Source organism: Pseudophryne corroboree, chromosome 4 (genome assembly GCF_028390025.1).
Source record: "Pseudophryne corroboree isolate aPseCor3 chromosome 4, aPseCor3.hap2, whole genome shotgun sequence".
Taxonomy (NCBI): domain Eukaryota; kingdom Metazoa; phylum Chordata; class Amphibia; order Anura; family Myobatrachidae; genus Pseudophryne; species Pseudophryne corroboree.
In genome coordinates, this window is record NC_086447.1 from 408372943 (window position 1) to 408391236 (window position 18294).

General features: G+C 44.7%; 1 protein-coding gene across 7 annotated transcripts in view; it reads left to right on the forward strand.

Moving 5' to 3' along the window:
- Positions 1–18294, forward strand: part of COL19A1 (collagen type XIX alpha 1 chain) — a 1277374-nt gene that overhangs the window by 650683 nt on the left and 608397 nt on the right. The gene's annotated exons all lie outside the window — the stretch shown is intronic.

Genomic DNA, 18294 nt, shown 5'->3' on the forward strand with positions numbered 1-18294 from the left:
ATGTGTCATACTTCTGAAGCATACACTCTGGCACTGGTTAGCATCAGAAACCAAAAGCTGTTCCAGAGAGGAAAAGTGGAAGCATATTCATTCTGTTACTATTATGTCTGAATCAGTTTACTGAGTTGCTTTGTAATAAGAAATCATGGTGTATATATAAGAGGAAGCCAGCAGTTTAAGAAGCAAATGAAATGTAAAAATATTGTTTTTACATCTTTTTCTTACAGAAGTGTGACAAAAGCTTGCTGTGGAATGGCAAGTCATGTTTTGTGTCCAGGGTCGTTTGTAGACAATTTGGCTCCCAGTGCGAACACTAAAAAAAACTGTGCCCCCCTCCCCATATACATATGAAAAATAACATTTGTGTGTGCCCCCCCAAGAGAGGGTGTGACTTTGCTATAATGGGCATGGCTTTGCTGCAAAGGGTGTGACCTTGCAGCAAAAGACTACTTTTCATCAACATAGAGCCCCTTCCACCATATTATGCCCACACTGTAAAGCCCCTGTCACCATATTATGTGTCAATGTAATGGCCATGACACTATATTATGCCCCCACATGCCCTTGTCACCATAATATACCCTCACTCTAATGCCGCTGACTCCATATTATTCCCCCATATGCCCCTGTCACCAAATTATGCCCCCTACTGTAATACTACAGTATCTGCTCATTGTCAAGGGGTTCTGTTCATTGTCAGGGGATCCCCCAGCCTGCCACTTTCTGCAATCCCCAGACACTGTTCACACCTGCTCCCAGTTCAAAGTATTAAAAATTAACTTCTCAAAATGGCCACCGCCTCCTCTAGTATTCTTAAAAACTGTCTTCTGTGAGGTGGCAGCTATTTTGGGACAGACATTTTCAATAGTAATCCAGACGGAATAATGTAACATGCAGTTTGCCGTGGTCATGGTGCCTAGTGCGATTGCACAGCTCGCCCAGCCAAAGAAACGGCACTGTTTATGTCCTTACATATTTACTTGAAAAGAATAAAAACGCACTGTAGAGTTAACAGAGTTAGAAAGAGAATGATTGTGGAATAACACTTGGGGATACATTTATAAACCAATGTTTTTTCAGTTCAGTTTAGAAACCATCAGGATCCAAATCATTTTCCAATGGTTAGTTTAACATTGTAAACAGTGGGGCAGATGTATTAACCTGGAGACGGCATAAGGAAGTGATAAACCAGTGATATGTGCAAGGTGATAAAGGCAGCAGCCAATCAGATCCTAACTGTTAATTTGCATATTGGAGCTGATTGGCTAGTGCCTTTATCACCTTGCACATATCACTGGTTTATCACTTCCTTATGCCTTCTCCAGGTTAATACATCTGCCCCAATATCTCCTAACTGCCCCGATTTAGTTGTGACAGTCCCAGTTTACAGGTGCTGTCCGGCTGTTCCATCTGCGGGTCATAGTGTCCCATAGACGGGAGACACTGTGTACAATGCTGCTCTAGCTGCAGCCTGTTCAGAGCAGAGGTGAATGGACACTGTGTGTTCAGTGCCTGGAATAGGATGGATGTGGCCCAGCCGCTGCTGTAGTGCTGGGCTGCCTCATTGTAAAACAAACAGCACACCAAAAGGGACCTGGCCTATCAGACACAATGCCACACCCATTCCACCAAGACTCCTCCTCTTTTTGGCAACGCGATCCTTCGGCACGTGGAGGACCCTGATTTCAACAACTTAAAATTTGGGGGGTATGGTAAACAGGACCTGCAGTCGATTCCAGTCAGTTTCTAAACCCCTATCCCAGTGGTTCCCACTTTTTTGAGTCATGGGCCAGTATTTACTAAAAATCCGAGTTTGGCCGATTTGTGTTTTTTTTTCTAAGTCCCAATCCGGGAATTCACTAAGCACAAATCTCGGCAGTGTTTGGACTATTCGTAATGGTTTGAATGACAACGTTCAGAAATACGAAAGAATAGACCATCGGTCAAACGCGGCTGTTATTTCATAGAATACGGGAATTCACTATTCATTTGTATTTGAGTGTTAGTCTCTGAGTGCTCAAGTGCGGGTCTATTTTTTTCCGAATCATTAAAAAAAGCAGCAAAAAAGTAGACCTGCTTTTTCCAGTCGAGTTTGGATAACCATGCACGGATCACTGACATCTGTGCATGGTTATCTATGGGAAAGGGTGTGTGCTTAGTGTAAAAACAGAAAAAAAAATTGCGTGGGGTCCCCGCTCCTAAGCATAACCAGCCTCGGGCTCTTTGAGCCGGTCCTGGTTGACAAAATAGGGGGGGGGAAATGACAGGGGTTCCCCCATATTTGATCAACCAGCACCGGGCTCTGCGCCTGGTCCTGGTGCAAAAAATACGGGGGACAAAAAGAGTAGGGGTCCCCCGTATTTTTTGTACCAGCACCGGGCTCCACTAGCTGGACAGATAATGCGACAGCCGGGGGTCACTTTTATACAGCACCCTGCGGCCGTGGCATTAAATACCCAACTAGTCACCCCTGGCCGGGGTACCCTGGAGGAGTGGGGACCCCTTCAATCAAGGGGTCCCCCCCAGCCACCCAAGGGCCAGGGGTGAAGCCTGAGGCTGTCCCCCCCCATCCAAGGGCTGCGGATGGGGGGCTGATAGCCTTGTTGAGAATGTAAGAATATTGTTTTTTGCAGAAGAACTACAAGTCCCAGCAAGCCTCCCCCGCAAGCCAGTACTTGGAGAACCACAAGTACCAGCATGCGGGGGGAAACGGGACCGCTGGTACCTGTAGTTCTACTGCAAAAAAAATACCCCAAAAAAAACAGGACACAGACACCGTGAAAGTACAACTTTATTACATTCATTCTTACACACACATACTTACCTATGTTGACACGCCGACTCTGGCCAGGTCTTCGTCTGTCGACGTCTCCAAGTCGAATCCGGGGTACCTGAAAATAAAATTATACTCACCTAAAGCCAGTGTGTCCTGTTCTTTTTTTTTTTTGTAATCCACGTACCTGGCAAAAAAAAAAAAAACGGAAACCCGACCACGCACTGAAAGGGGTCCCATGTTTTCACATGGGACCCCTTTCCCCGACTGCCAGGACCCCCCCTGACTACTGTCAAAGAGGGTCCCTTCTGCCAATCAGGGAGTGCCACGTCGTGGCACCCTCCTGATTGGCTGTGTGCTCCTGTAGTGTTTGTCAGGCAGCACACGGCAGAGATACAATGTTGCGCCTATGCGCTCCATTGTATCCAATGGTGGGAACTTTGTGGTCAGCGGTTGACCGAAAGTAACCTCACCGCTGACTGCAAGGGTGTTTGAACTCGAATGGTATCGGGTGCATTTTACTGCAACTTTTTGAATCCTGATACGATCATTCACTAAGCTGCCGAGTTTTGCACATTCGTTTTTTCCGATGTCGATATGATTCGTAATGTCAGGCAGTGTTTTATGGGAGTGATGAGTAAAACACTGCCTGACAAAACACATTGACTGTAAATAATTTGAATTGGTCTTGGACCACCAACCCAGGGCACCCCTGCAAGCGTCCCGAGGCACCCCAAGGTGCCACGGCACACAGTTTGAGAACCACTGCCCTATACTAATGAGAATCTGTACAATGGCCTGCTTAGATCCTATTCATCTGTGCCATGCTTCCATCAAACTCAATTGCAAGTGCAGGTCATTTATTTGGATGGTTTTGTGGGATCTTGCAGCAGTTTCCAAACCCACCGCTTAGTGAATTTGAAGCTTCTATTCAAGTAAAAAAAAAAATGATAGTCATTCAAAGTTTATTTCTTATGTCTCTCACTGGTTTGGACTTAAATAAATCTGTGAATTTCACAACTGCTGGAAGACTGCAGTCCAATTCATGTACACCAAGAATTTTTTGCAACTATTTTTTAATTGATATTTTTTACACTTTTTATCAGACATGACAGCAAAGTTGAGAATAGCTTTTTTGCAATGTTTTCACCAGTGAAAAGGCTTTTCCTAATTTATCAACAGGTTAACACTGGAGAAATCAGAGGTTGCTCCATGCTCTGCTGCTTACCTTCATCCCACTAACCTCTATGGGAACAGAGGCTTACTGCAATTTAATAACTGAAGTCAAGCAGTGTAAATCTGGATTTATTAATTGATAAATTGCAGCGTAACAAGAATCTCTATTACCACGATAAGCAGCAATAAAGACTTTTATTAACCTTAGTTTTTAATAAGTAAACCACAAAGAGATATTGGAATTAAAATCTGTGTAGTTAGTCAATAAAAAGGTATATTTTAGTGCCATTTTTTCTACTTTTGTCAATGACTAATACGGTACAACCCCTTCCTACCATGTATGGAATGTGGTGCTTTAATTAGAAAAAATCACCAAAGGTTTTAATTAAAGGAAAGTTATTAATGGGTGTCAACCATTATTCATCCAATTCAGGTCAATAACATATTCATGTACTGCAGTTATAACACTATAATGAAAGGTGATGAGAATAGCTAACATAACTCCAACAGAATAGATTACATGATTTAAATAAAAAGAGAAAATCTGAATCGCCATAAAGCCCATTAGCGTCAGGCAATATTGCACAGCTCTTTAAACAAGGACAGACTGCAGAGGTTGACATAGGCTAAATGAGCCAGTATTTAAGATAGGATAACTTTTTTTTATCTAATTAATTTGAAAGATAAAGGACTGCCTGAGTTGAACAGAAAAAAGGATTATGCCCAAGCTTAGACTATGAAATAACAAGAAGAGCCACTCGGCTGTAAATGAGATTAATTTATTAAAGAATTATGAGAAGAAATATGCAAATACTAGATGTAATTGTTGGAACATGAAGAATTAGTATCACTATCTACATTTAAAAGCTGTTGAGTAAAACAGGCACACTTCTGTATTACTGCTGAAATGTAGTACGGCTACTTTTCTTGATCTCAATCATGATCCATCAGGTCTATACACTGCATGCTTGTGTAATACAGAAATGCTTATTAAGGTCAGTGTGCACACTGTGCAGATGCCGCAGCAGGAGATCTGAAAGTCCAACAACCCATTGTGTAAATGTCTATCCATACTAGTTATTACACGTTATTATGTTAGAATGATATAAATCCCTGAATGCAGTCTATTTTGTTTTGTAATACATATACTGGATGTTATGTTTAGAAGATAAGAAGATAGATAATATGCAGTATATAGGGCCTAATTCTGATCTGATCGCAGCAGCAAATTTGTTAGCTAATGGGCAAAACCATATGCACTGCAGGGGGGGGGGGGGGCTGCAGATGTAACATCTGCAGAGAGAGATAGATTTGGGTGTGTTGTATTCAAACTGAAATCTAAGTTGCAATGTTAAAAATAAATCAGCCAGTATTGACCCTGCACAGAAGCAAAATAACCCACCCAAATATAACTCTCTCTGCACATGTTATGTTTGCCCCCCCTGCAGTGCACATGGTTTTGCCCATTAGCTAACATATTTGCTGCTGGGATCAGATCTGAATTAGGCCCATAGTGTGTGTATGTGCAGGGCCGTTGGGAGGGTTGTGCAAATGGTGCCACAGCCCAGGTCTTAGTGCCTGGCAAGTACAGTATCTAAAAGATCGCTCCGGCATGTACCCTGTGTAGAGCCATATGAAGCATCCGACAGCTGACCACTTTCTCCTGCTGGTGGTCATGCCTACTCACGTGATTCTCATTGGTCAGTGATGGTGGGAAAGGATGAGATGGAGCTGATAATGTTATATAACAGGTTTATAGTAAATAGAGTTTATCAAAATAGGCTACGATCAGTATAAGATTGTGAAATAGACATTGCCGTGGATATGGAGAAGACACAGATAGAGATTAAAATGAATCCTGATGATAAAAATAAATGAGGTACAGAGATGGTAATAGCATGTGAGGTATTATTTAGCTGCTCCCAGCTGCTGTGTTGGGTCAGTGAGTGCAGAGGCTGTGTCCTGTAGCTCTCTGTGGCTGCAGCGTCTGGTGCACAATATACTGTACACTGTATAAAGGAGCCTGATTCCTCCTGTGCTGATGGATTTATTAGGAATACAGCTCTTGCTGGGACTAAAGTAGTCTGTCTTTTCTGCTGCAGCTTGTTAAGACCAAGGATTCTTCCTCCAGTCTCTCTAAGGGGCCTATTTATCAAACAATATTTGTGTTTTTTTCGGTGGTTAGCTGCAAATATTAAGTATCCTCCAAATGTATGTAGGAGAGACTGCAGCAGTCATCTCCCATTCCTGCTGGGGTTTCTTCTATTCCTGCTGGCAGCCGCATCTCCTGCTGATAGATTTATCAATTTCCGGAATGTCATGCAGGTGCGGTCAGCAGGCCTGCACATGCGTAGAAGCCACGGCAGCTCACTGAGAACATCGCATGGATGGGCTCTTTTCAGAGCCCCTACCCCTGTGCATGCTCTTTAATATATTACCCCGATACGGTGGCATATTGCAATGCAATCCTGGGCACTAATATCGTGCCCAGATAGCACTGAATATGTGATCAATGATAAATGGGCCCCCATCTCTCCTCACATGCAGAGGCTGTACCTTTCTGTCAACTGTGCAGTAGCAGCCCTTACCTCCCACTTTCACTCTCTCTCTCCCCCTCCCCCTCCCCCTCCCCCTCCCCCAGTATGCCCTCCTGTTTCTACCTTTCCTCAGCACTATGCTGAGCTACTGTACTTGTGTTGGCAGGAATGTTGCTGTGGGAAAGTTGCCTCTTACTGCTAACTGTATCTTATGTCTACTATCCCATTAGATCAGCATTTACAGCTTTACACTAGAGATGAGCGGGTTCGGTTTCTTTGAATCCGAACCCGCACGAACTTCACTTTTTTTTTCACGGGTCCGAGCGACTCGGATCCTCCCGCCTTGCTCGGTTAACCCGAGCGCGCCCGAACGTCATCATGACGCTGTCGGATTCTCGCGAGACTCGGATTCTATATAAGGAGCCGCGCGTCGCCGCCATTTTCACACGTGCATTGAGATTGATAGGGAGAGGACGTGGCTGGCGTCCTCTCCATTTAGATTAGATTTAGAAGAGAGAGAGAGAGATTGCTGTGATACTGTAGATTAGAAGAGAGTGCAGAGTGCAGACAGAGTTTAGTGACTGACGACCACAGTGACCAGTGACCACCAGAGACAGTGCAGTTGTTTGTTTTATTTAATATATCCGTTCTCTGCCTGAAAAAAACGATACACAGTCACACAGTGACTCAGTCTGTGTGCACTGCTCAGCCCAGTGTGCTGCACATCAATGTATTGTATATAAAGCTTATAATTGTGGGGGAGACTGGGGAGCACTGCAGGTTGTTATAGCAGGAGCCAGGAGTACATGATAAATAATATTATATTAAAATTAAACAGTGCACACTTTTGCTGCAGGAGTGCCACTGCCAGTGTGACTAGTGGTGACCAGTGCCTGACCACCAGTATATTAGTAGTATTGTATACTATCTCTTTATCAACCAGTCTATATTAGCAGCAGACACAGTACAGTGCGGTAGTTCACGGCTGTGGCTACCTCTGTGTCGGCACTCGGCAGGCAGTCCGTCCATCCATAATTGTATTATAATATATACCACCTAACCGTGGTTTTTTTTTCGTTCTTTATACCGTCGTCATACTAGTTGTTACGAGTATACTACTATCTCTTTATCAACCAGTGTACAGTGCGGTAGTTCACGGCTGTGGCTACCTCTGTGTCGGAACTCGGCAGGCAGTCCGTCCATCCATAATTGTATTATAATATATACCACCTAACCGTGGTTTTTTTTTCGTTCTTTATACCGTCGTCATACTAGTTGTTACGAGTATACTACTATCTCTTTATCAACCAGTGTACAGTGCGGTAGTTCACGGCTGTGGCTACCTCTGTGTCGGCACTCGGCAGGCAGTCCGTCCAACCATAATTGTATTATATACCACCTAACCGTGGTTTTTTTTTCATTCTTTATACCGTCGTCATACTAGTTGTTACGAGTATACTACTATCTCTTTATCAACCAGTGTACAGTGCGGTAGTTCACGGCTGTGGCTACCTCTGTGTCGGCACTCGGCAGGCAGTCCGTCCAACCATAATTGTATTATATACCACCTAACCGTGGTTTTTTTTTCATTCTTTATACCGTCGTCATACTAGTTGTTACGAGTATACTACTATCTCTTTATCAACCAGTGTACAGTGCGGTAGTTCACGGCTGTGGCTACCTCTGTGTCGGCACTCGGCAGCCCGTCCATAATTGTATATACCAGTGACCTAACCGTGGTTTTTTTTTCTTTCTTTATACATACATACTAGTTACGAGTATACTATCTCTTTATCAACCAGTCTATATATTAGCAGCAGACACAGTACAGTGCGGTAGTTCACGGCTGTGGCTACCTCTGTGTCGGCACTCGGCAGCCCGTCCATAATTGTATATACCACCTAACCGTGGTTTTTTTTTCTTTCTTTATACATACATACTAGTTACGAGTATACTATCTCTTTATCAACCAGTCTATATATTAGCAGCAGACACAGTACAGTGCGGTAGTTCACGGCTGTGGCTACCTCTGTGTCGGCACTCCGCAGCCCGTCCATAATTGTATATACCAGTGACCTAACCGTGGTTTTTTTTTCTTTCTTTATACATACATACTAGTTACGAGTATACTATCTCTTTATCAACCAGTCTATATATTAGCAGCAGACACAGTACAGTGCGGTAGTTCACGGCTGTGGCTACCTCTGTGTCGGCACTCGGCAGCCCGTCCATAATTGTATATACCACCTAACCGTGGTTTTTTTTTCTTTCTTTATACATACATACTAGTTACGAGTATACTATCTCTTTATCAACCAGTCTATATATTAGCAGCAGACACAGTACAGTGCGGTAGTTCACGGCTGTGGCTACCTCTGTGTCGGCACTCCGCAGCCCGTCCATAATTGTATATACCAGTGACCTAACCGTGGTTTTTTTTTCTTTCTTTATACATACATACTAGTTACGAGTATACTATCTCTTTATCAACCAGTCTATATATTAGCAGCAGACACAGTACAGTGCGGTAGTTCACGGCTGTGGCTACCTCTGTGTCGGCACTCGGCAGCCCGTCCATAATTGTATATACCAGTGACCTAACCGTGGTTTTTCTTTCTTTCTTTATACATACATACTAGTTACGAGTATACTATCTCTTTATCAACCAGTCTATATATTAGCAGCAGACACAGTACAGTGCGGTAGTTCACGGCTGTGGCTACCTCTGTGTCGGCACTCGGCAGCCCGTCCATAATTGTATATACCACCTAACCGTGGTTTTTTTTTCTTTCTTTATACATACATACTAGTTACGAGTATACTATCTCTTTATCAACCAGTCTATATATTAGCAGCAGACACAGTACAGTGCGGTAGTTCACGGCTGTGGCTACCTCTGTGTCGGCACTCGGCAGCCCGTCCATAATTGTATACTAGTATCCAATCCATCCATCTCCATTGTTTACCTGAGGTGCCTTTTAGTTGTGCCTATTAAAATATGGAGAACAAAAATGCCACTCCTAGATGGGCCCGGTGTTTGTGTCGGCCACTAGGGTCGCTAATCTTACTCACACAGCTACCTCATTGCGCCTCTTTTTTTCTTTGCGTCATGTGCTGTTTGGGGAGGGTTTTTTGGAAGGGACATCCTGCGTGACACTGCAGTGCCACTCCTAGATGGGCCCGGTGTTTGTGTCGGCCACTAGGGTCGCTTATCTTACTCACACAGCGACCTCGGTGCAAATTTTAGGACTAAAAATAATATTGTGAGGTGTGAGGTATTCAGAATAGACTGAAAATGAGTGTAAATTATGGTTTTTGAGGTTAATAATACTTTGGGATCAAAATGACCCCCAAATTCTATGATTTAAGCTGTTTTTTAGTGTTTTTGGAAAAAAACACCCGAATCCAAAACACACCCGAATCCGACAAAAATAATTCGGTGAGGTTTTGCCAAAACGCGTTCGAACCCAAAACACGGCCGCGGAACCGAACCCAAAACCAAAACACAAAACCCGAAAAATTTCAGGCGCTCATCTCTACTTTACACTGCTTGGATGGAAACTATGCCTGCGCTAAGCAGAGGGCGGGAGTATACACTCTCCATTGTCTCCTCCCCTTCCTCTGCTGAGTTGAGCTACAGCATGACAGTACCTGAAAGGACAGTGCTACTGGCTGGTCAGAGAATGTCCTGGGAATCGCCGACTTTTTTTGTTACCCCGCTGTCAACTCTTGTGAAAGATATGCTCTAGCACATAAGTGCAAACACTGTTGTTCCAGATAGTATTTTTTTGTGAACCAGTAGATCTTGAGGTAATTTGTAAAACTTGTTATTCATTATTTTTCAGATGATCAGATTTTTATATTTATTTTGTTAGGGATTTTTTCTTCCATAAAAAATAACTAATTCTTATATCACTGGTCATACTGAAGAAAAGTTGTGAATATGAAGACCAAAGAGCATTCTAAGAAATTTAAAGATACATTTATAGATTTGCTTAAGAAAGGGAAAAAATTATATCCAAGTACTTTGATATCCTAGTGACTACTGTTGGAACAATTGTGGGGGTAAGGAAGCATCGTACCACCAAGGCAATGCCTAGACAAAGTCATCCATCAAAGCTCAGCATCGGAGCAAGAAGGTGACTTGTGAGTCAAGCCACACAGAGGTCATCTATCACTCTGGAAGAGCTGCAGAGTTCAATGGCTAAGACTTGAGGGAAGGTACATCCATCAACCATATCACGTGGTCTACCTAACAACTGGCCTGTATGGGAGGGTGGCTAGAAAGAAGCAATTACTAAAGAGGTACCACATCATCAAATCACAGTGCCTGGCTAAAATGTGGGATAATGTGAGTATTTTTGGACACAATTCAAAACACTATGGGATTTATTTTGAGTGGGACAGAAATGTAATCTTTCACTACTATGCAAGCATCTAACTCTATAAATTCACACATCGCATGTGTCCCACGGCGTCTGTGCACAGAGTCACAGATTGAGCAGCACTGACTATGGAATGTATTGGATGATCCTAAGAGGTGGCTAAACAGACGCACAAAGATATTTCATCTGATGTTATGGAAGTGTTGCGGAAGTGTAGCAGGAGTGGTTGTGGACTCAGACACTGAATTGCTTACATTGGAGGCCATACTCTGATGGAGATTCTGCACCTAGCATGGGCTGCAGCAAGTCCTGATGTCTTCTGATGGTTGTGACTGCATTTGCTATAATTGGGCTTCCCAGGCCTTAAAATACTGGTTAAAATTGCTGATTGCCGGGATCCCAGAGGTCACAATGCCGCCGCCGGGATCCCAACTATCTGTGAAATGCCACCGCCGGAAATACCGGCGCCACAGCCTATTCTCCCTCTGTTGGTGTCCACGACACCCATAGAGGGAGAATAGAACCTGTGGTGAGCACAGCGAGTTACCGTGCCAAGGGGCAGCTGGCAACTTTCAGCCTGGGGGGCAGACTCAAGCAAGTGACCCAGCTTTTCACAGGGAATCTGCAGTCAGGTGGCCCTAGAGCAGTTAAATTGCACAGGCTTGGGGGGCAGATGGCACCAGGGGCGTATCTATCCTTTGGCCAGGATGGCACTTGCCAGGGGCGCCGACAGTGGAGGGGCGCCGCCTGGCGGTGTCTCCCGCGGCCAGAGGGTAGAATGAAATAAAACATGCAGTCAGGGGCACATTGGGCCACCGGGACAGCGGGAGAGATTGCCGCTGGGCTGGCCCACCCTTCCATGTGCTCGGCACGCGTATGTCACCTGCCACCCGGCCCGGCCGCCGTGCTTCCGGTATTTGCGTTCCACTGCAGAATGCAAAACGGAAGTTAAGCCTGTCACCCTGCCTTCCTGCGGCTTCGCAGGCAGATACATTGGCCGTCCAACAGCCTCCTTGCACTCACTAATGAGTCAGCGACAGTTCCTGGAGCAGCGGACTCTAGCTCAGCCAGGGAGAGGGAGCAGCAAACAGCAGCCACCACCTGCAGCAGCGTTCCGCCCACATTACTTCTTTCAGACTTCGGAGGCCAGACCGCTCCTCTCTTCAGCAGCCTGTGGTTTGTGTAAGCACAGTATACTTGCTTTATGTGCATGTACAGTATGCTCTGTGTGTGTCTGTGTTTGTGTGTGCGGATATGTACTGTATGCTGTGTGTGTTCGTAAGTAAGTATGCCCTGTGGGTATGTATGATATGTGTGTGTACATGTATGCTGTGTGTGTGTGTGTAAGTTTGCCATGTGTTGGTCTGCCATGTGTAAGTATGCTGTGTGTGTGTACTACTGTGTGTGTGTGTGTGTGTGTGTGTGTGTGTGTGTGTGTGTGTGTGTATGTATGTGTATATATATATATATATATATATATATGTATGTACGTACGTACGTACGTACGCGTTTGCACCTGTCCCAAATAGAGAAACCATGATGGACGTAGAAGTAAAACATAATCCACATGCTATGTTCAGTGTGACTGTTAGAAGTGTGGAAAATATATTAATAAAGCTTAATAAATATGTACAAATTAATAGTTGCTAACAAACTTAAGTACAGCAATCTGCCATGTGTTTGACATGTTCTTATTTCACTTTGAAATAAGAACATGTCAAACACATGGCAGATTGCTGTACTTAAGTTTGTTAGCAACTATTAATTTGTACATATTTATTAAGCTTTATTAATATATTTTCCACATAGCATTTTTTTAATATGTATTACATGTAAATGACACTTACAGTATGTTCTCCACCTTGGCAATGTACATCCCACGCTATATACACGTTTTAAATGCTGTATCATGGGATGGTATCGGTGTCCTGTCACTAGAGTTGTCGGCAGTCAAAATACCAACAGCGGCACCAATCTCCATCCCCCCTAGCCCTCCTTACCTGTAGCCTGACCCTAACCCCCCCCTTCCCCGGCAGTCTAACCCTAACCCTCCGAAGTGGTCCCTAACCCTCCCTCCCCCCAACCTAACCCTCCCCAGGGTTGCCTAGCCCTACGTTCCCCTTCACGCTGCCTAACCCTACCCCCCCACAGCCTAACCCTAACCCTCCTCCCGCAGCCTAAACCTATCCACCCGCCCCCGTCAACTTACCTCTTGGGCGGCTCGTCAAAACCTTGTTCGGGATCCCGGCGCCGGAATAGTTATCAGTGTCGGGATCCCAGCGCCGGCATTCTGAGTAGTGTCGAAATTCCGGCATCGATATTTCGACTGCCAGGATCCTGACCGGATCCCATATAACTACATTATTGTCTATAAACCACTTATTGCCTATGACTTCTACATGCTGTATGTATAGTAAAATATTTATGGTCTGTATTATAGTCATTGTATCCATATACAACCTTCTCATGCTTTTGTATTGCCTTGGTTTCCAAATTTTTTTGTAAATTGTGTTAAATCTGTGCGCATGCTATTGCTGAGTGCTAGTCTTCACATATGCGGAGGCTTGTGCCAGGTATTATGTGGGGTTAGGTACGGGATACCAGCAGTTAGGATGCCGGCAATAAGAATACCGACACCGGCATATCCCAACTGCCTGAAATCCCGATGGGGTTTTGGTTTAGTTTACATTAGCACCCCTAACTTTCCCTGTTGCAACCTAATCCCCTCCCTGCAGCCTAATCCTAATTCTCCCGTCCTGCCAGGATCTCAACTTCAGAGTGGCTCCTCAGATATCCCAGCATCACTTACTATGCAGCAGTGCCGTCTGTGTAAGGGGCTCTACTATTTGGCGTAACGTGTATAATGCGTACTACTGTGCGGGGTAATGTGACTTACGGCCGCTACTGTGTGGTGTAATGTAAACTGGTACTATTCTGGGGCCATGCTCTAACATTCCCCAACATGCCACTGAGAGCACTGAACAGGCAACTCGGCGCATTGGACACGTTTTTACATGAAAAAATGAAGTATAAAAAAGAAACAAATTTAACATTCCTTGCAAAGTGGCCCTCAGCTCTAATGGTAGCAAGGGGCCAGATTTATGGCAGAGCTGGTTAACTGTAGTGCGGCGCCGGACATCGGCCGGTCAGCACCAGCTCTGTGCTACTTTTTCCCGATTTGACCCACCCAGAGCCAGATTAATAGGGGGCACAGGGGTTAAGTAACTCAGGACCCTCCTCTCTTAATTCAGCCCCCGACCCCACTCTGGCTGGCTGCTGCTGCTGTCCCCTCTCCCGTGACCTCCCCGTGCCTGCTCTGTAGAGGCAGGGATCACTCTGCAGTCAGCATAATAAAGTTGTGACGTCCGCTCGCTGAAGTATGAGTGTAGACTGAGGGGACTGGTGCCGCCGCCACTGATACAAGAGGATAATCCAGGGCTGCTGCAGAGGAACAGGGAATGGGGAGGGGATGGCAGTGGGAGGATGGCTGCTGCAGAAGCAATGGGGGAGGGGACTGAGGCCAGGCTGCTGCAGAGTCACAGGGGGAATGGACGACTGAGGCTGCTGCAGGGGCACACAGGGAAGGGAGGGCTGAAGGGTACTACTATGTGGTGTAACGTGAATAATGGACACAACTGTGTGGTGTAATTTGAATTGGGGGTACTATTGTGTGGCCACACGCTTTTTTCGGTCTTCCCCATTTCAAACATATGGGGGGGCGCCGGTCCCTTACTTTGCCAGGGGCGCTTGGACCCCTAGATACACCTCTGGATGGCACCCTGTCCCCAGCCCTGCCAGCCCCTGACCGTTCCCACAGCTTTGCAAGCACAGCGAGCCCGCAAGGGCATTTTTAGAGCTTGCCCCGCTGCCGGCATTATGGTGGATGGGATTCCACTGTCAGGATCATGACAGCCGGGATCCCGTCCGCTTGCATTTCATACTGATCCTGGATGTACACCAGGGGAAGGGAGTATGCTAGCATTAGCATAAATCAAACTCTTATAAGAGACCGTCCCCACTGCAGGAAATGTCATAGCCATGACAACTCTTTCTGCATGCAAGTGCAATCTTACATAACACTCCCTAGAAGCATTGCATCGTTTCCCACTCACTGAATCTGTGTGGAGTTTGTATGAACATTTCTGAGTAGCTTTCCTCCAGATATTCCTCTTTCCACCCATACTACTGATAAGTTAATTTTTTGGTTGAAAAAAAAAAATAGACACAGTGTGTACAGTATGTCTATCCATGTGATAGGCATATAGATTGTAAGCTCTACTGGGCCAGGGTCTGAGGTGAATGACTAAATATTTCCTGTAAAGTACAGTGTGATATAAATAACTGTTAGCTACAATCTTCATACATTGCTAAGTGCCTAAATTAATATTAGCTACACTGTAGTACAGGTTGCTGTGGATATATTATACATATAATGTAGAGTGGTTTTATGAATTGCATCATGGTAGTGGTTGGTGCTTAATGTATAAGTGTTTCAATAATTTATTTGAAGTCAAAAGAGTCATAGTATGTTCTAGAGATGAGCGGGTTCGGTTTCTCTGAATCCGGACCCGCACGAACTTCATGTTTTTTTCACGGGTCCGAGCAGACTCGGATCCTCCCGCCTTGCTCGGTTAACCCGAGCGCGCCCGAACGTCATCATGACGCTGTCGGATTCTCGCGAGACTCGGATTCTATATAAGGAGCCGCGCGTCGCCGCCATTTTCACACGTGCATTGAGATTGATAGGGAGAGGACGTGGCTGGCGTCCTCTCCATTTAGATTAGGGTTGAGAGAGAGAGAGAGAGATTGACCTGAGGCTGTGATACTGTAGAAGAGAGTGCAGAGTTTAGTGACTGACGACCACAGTGACCACCAGACAGTGCAGTTGTTTGTTTTATTTAATATATCCGTTCTCTGCCTGAAAAAAACGATACACACAGTGACTCAGTCACATACCATATCTGTGTGCACTGCTCAGCCCAGTGTGCTGCATCAATGTATATATATATCTGACTGTGCTCAGCTCACACAGCTTATAATTGTGGGGGAGACTGGGGAGCACTGCAGTGCCAGTTATAGGTTATAGCAGGAGCCAGGAGTACATAATATTATATTAAAATTAAACAGTGCACACTTTTGCTGCAGGAGTGCCACTGCCAGTGTGACTAGTGACCAGTGACCTGACCACCAGTATATATAATATTAGTAGTATACTATCTCTTTATCAACCAGTCTATATTAGCAGCAGACACAGTACAGTGCGGTAGTTCACGGCTGTGGCTACCTCTGTGTCGGCGCTCGGCAGCCCGTCCATAATTGTATATACCACCTAACCGTGGTTTTTTTTTCTTTCTTTATAGTCATACTAGTTACGAGTATACTATCTCTTTATCAACCAGTCTATATTAGCAGCAGACACAGTACAGTGCGGTAGTTCACGGCTGTGGCTACCTCTGTGTCGGCACTCGGCAGCCCGTCCATAATTGTATATACCACCTAACCGTGGTTTTTTTTTTCTTTCTTTATACATACATACTAGTTACGAGTATACTATCTCTTTATCAACCAGTCTATATTAGCAGCAGACACAGTACAGTGCGGTAGTTCACGGCTGTGGCTACCTCTGTGTCGGCACTCGGCAGCCCGTCCATAATTGTATATACCACCTAACCGTGGTTTTTTTTTCTTTCTTTATACATACATACTAGTTACGAGTATACTATCTCTTTATCAACCAGTCTATATTAGCAGCAGACACAGTACAGTGCGGTAGTTCACGGCTGTGGCTACCTCTGTGTCGGCACTCGGCAGCCCGTCCATAATTGTATATACCACCTAACCGTGGTTTTTTTTTCTTTCTTTATACATACATACTAGTTACGAGTATACTATCTCTTTATCAACCAGTCTATATTAGCAGCAGACACAGTACAGTGCGGTAGTTCACGGCTGTGGCTACCTCTGTGTCGGCACTCGGCAGCCCGTCCATAATTGTATATACCACCTAACCGTGGTTTTTTTTTCTTTCTTTATACATACATACTAGTTACGAGTATACTATCTCTTTATCAACCAGTCTATATATTAGCAGCAGACACAGTACAGTGCGGTAGTTCACGGCTGTGGCTACCTCTGTGTCGGCACTCGGCAGCCCGTCCATAATTGTATATACCACCTAACCGTGGTTTTTTTTTCTTTCTTTATACATACATACTAGTTACGAGTATACTATCTCTTTATCAACCAGTCTATATATTAGCAGCAGACACAGTACAGTGCGGTAGTTCACGGCTGTGGCTACCTCTGTGTCGGCACTCGGCAGCCCGTCCATAATTGTATATACCACCTAACCGTGGTTTTTTTTTCTTTCTTTATACATACATAGTATACTCGTAACTAGTATCTCTTTATCAACCAGTCTATATTAGCAGCAGACACAGTACAGTGCGGTAGTTCACGGCTGTGGCTACCTCTGTGTCGGCACTCGGCAGCCCGTCCATAATTGTATATACCACCTAACCGTGGTTTTTTTTTCTTTCTTTATACATACATACTAGTTACGAGTATACTATCTCTTTATCAACCAGTCTATATATTAGCAGCAGACACAGTACAGTGCGGTAGTTCACGGCTGTGGCTACCTCTGTGTCGGCACTCGGCAGCCCGTCCATAATTGTATATACCACCTAACCGTGGTTTTTTTTCTTTCTTTATACATACATACTAGGTACGAGTATACTATCTCTTTATCAACCAGTCTATATATTAGCAGCAGACACAGTACAGTGCGGTAGTTCACGGCTGTGGCTACCTCTGTGTCGGCACTCGGCAGCCCGTCCATAATTGTATATACCACCTAACCGTGGTTTTTTTTTCTTTCTTTATACATACATACTAGTTACGAGTATACTATCTCTTTATCAACCAGTCTATATTAGCAGCAGACACAGTACAGTGCGGTAGTTCACGGCTGTGGCTACCTCTGTGTCGGCACTCGGCAGTCCGTCCATAATTGTATACTAGTATCCAATCCATCCATCTCCATTGTTTACCTGAGGTGCCTTTTAGTTGTGCCTATTAAAATATGGAGAACAAAAATGTTGAGGTTCCAAAATTAGGGAAAGATCAAGATCCACTTCCACCTCGTGCTGAAGCTGCTGCCACTAGTCATGGCCGAGACGATGAAATGCCAGCAACGTCGTCTGCCAAGGCCGATGCCCAATGTCATAGTACAGAGCATGTCAAATCCAAAACACCAAATATCAGTAAAAAAAGGACTCCAAAACCTAAAATAAAATTGTCGGAGGAGAAGCGTAAACTTGCCAATATGCCATTTACCACACGGAGTGGCAAGGAACGGCTGAGGCCCTGGCCTATGTTCATGGCTAGTGGTTCAGCTTCACATGAGGATGGAAGCACTCAG